This window comes from Lepisosteus oculatus, chromosome 8 (genome assembly GCF_040954835.1).
Source record: "Lepisosteus oculatus isolate fLepOcu1 chromosome 8, fLepOcu1.hap2, whole genome shotgun sequence".
NCBI lineage: Eukaryota > Metazoa > Chordata > Actinopteri > Semionotiformes > Lepisosteidae > Lepisosteus > Lepisosteus oculatus.
Genome location: NC_090703.1, coordinates 3,466,109 through 3,468,334, shown reverse-complemented (window position 1 = coordinate 3,468,334; position 2,226 = coordinate 3,466,109). Strand labels below are relative to the sequence as shown.

The window sequence follows — 2,226 nt, the reverse complement described above, 5'->3', positions numbered from 1 at the left end:
CAAAATATTTTTTCTCATCATAGAACTAATTTTATGGCCACCATTTATTTTATTTTTAGGTGCTTTGCAGTCCAGCTTCCCATTCAGGACAAATTTCATTTTTTCTCAACCCTGTCAATACTCATTGATTTGAAGATCCACTCTGCAGTATCATTCCATAGATGAATCTGTTTCCACCTGAAAGCATCCTCCTTATCTTCCACTGCTCTTTCACTCTGATTTTCTCTAGCTACAGAAATAGTGAAAATTCAATTTGTGAAGACTGAGCAGCCTGTGTGAATGCATTGTTTCAATATTAAGGTGGATAACTGATCAGTTTTGAGAGTAAGAGTAACATCTGACAAATTATTCATCATGGATTTATAAAATCCATGCTTCTACTCTAAATAGGATAATGGTTTCAAACTATTTATGAGATAATGGCCCGGGGAATGTTCAGAAAGAGAATTTCGATGAGAACAGATGAGCTCAGGTGGTGCAGTGGTTAACACTGCAGCATTGTGGTGCTAGGGCCCTGGGTCCATTTCCTGAGGTGCCCTCTGCAGTGACATCTTGCAGGACATACAGCACCCTAAAGTTATTGAAACAGGACATGGCTGTTTCTAATGTACATGCAAAGTACATTCTTTTCTGTTCACTCCAACAGGCTGTCAACCCCAATCACAGCCTTGTAAGCTTTCACTTCCTGACTGTCCCAGAACATCCCCCTGTTGGACCGTGCCAGAGTGCTACCAGTACCCCATGTCGAGCCTAAACCTCTACCTAAGGCCCAGAGTTGAATATCAATGGGTGCACATTTTGGAGAGGTTTTTTTCCTTGCTTATTGTTCCCCTTTGCTAAACAGGCGCTGCTCTTGTGATTTTTCTTCCTCCTATTGTCATCATGTGTGTTTAAAGCTTGGAGGTGTTCAACAAAACAATGAATCAAAACATGTTTCTACAGCCTGGAGGTCTGGGGCTTTGACAGAGCAACACAGGGCTTTAAAATCACCAATCCAGGGCATCCTGGTGACATTCAGCGCCGGGAACTGCAAAATACAGAGATGTTTGAAATATTGTCTCTCTCCGCTGCATCTGGCATGTTCCTGCAGTTCTCAATAGACAGCTTCATCTTAATTAAGCCAGTGTTTCTGCAACAGAGGAGAAAGGCTGTTGTGTGTCGCAGCGAAGCAGACAACACAGGAACATTAGCAGCATGGCTCCGTGTTGTAGAGGAGACCTCTTTTCTCATTTCACACCAAAACTTCTTTGGAATTTTTGAGACATTCTCGGTGATAACCTTGACGCTGGAAAAGTGAAACAGCTTGTAAAATACCCATCCATCTGAAACCAAGAGCATTTGCACTATCACACATTTTAAAGATGTTGAATAATACCACATAATACTTGTCTGTACATGTTCTTAGAGCAACAGCATCTTGTCTGAATCCCACAGTTCCTGTGTGGCAGAATCTCCTGGCGTTGTGGAGTTTGTGCAGTCAAGGCAGGGGCAGCACGTGGGCCCTGCACCAGTGAGAGGTGACAATTCAGTCCCGGTAGGGGAAGAGTGTTCTTAACACAGCACATACTGTAGATTTTGCATTGAAACTGGGAAAGATGTTCATTTATTTATCATTGTATACATTGAATCTAATTTACCCTTTGTACCCAATGTTCGCTTCTCGGCCTTTTGACCTACCTCAAGTGTAGTATCTGTTCTTATCAGTTTAATATCTGATATGTCCCCCATCAGTGGGGCGGAGCAGTGGCTCTGTGGTTAAGGATCTGTGCCTGTGGCTGGAAGGTTGCTGGTTCGTATCCCACGGCTGGCAGAGGAATCCTACTCCGTTGGGCCCCTGAGTAAAGTCCTTGAACCCAGCTGCTCTGGGGGTGCCATATATTGTGCATGGCTGACCCCAAGCTTCTCTCCATGTCTGTGTGTCTCATGGAGAGTGAGTTGAGGTATGCAAAAAGACAAATTCCTAATACAAGAACATATATATGACCAATAAAGTGATCCTATCTTATCTTATATATACAAAATGTACTCCTCAGTGAACCCACACATTCAGGACATTGAGTACATTGGGTACACTAGGTATACAGTGTATGGGGTACATTGTGTATTTTGAGTATATTGGATACACTGCATACACTGAGTGCACTGGTTACATTGTATACAATGGGTACATTGGGAGTATGGGGTACTTTCGATACGCTGGATATATTGAGTATAACAGGTACATTG

The 2,226-nt window shown here is 42.7% G+C and overlaps 1 pseudogene; it reads left to right on the top strand.

Annotated features, from left to right (window-relative positions):
• The first annotated feature begins 1,652 nt into the window (after positions 1-1,652).
• Positions 1,653-1,753, top strand: LOC138241125 (U2 spliceosomal RNA; annotated as a pseudogene).
• Positions 1,754-2,226: the final 473 nt, after the last annotated feature.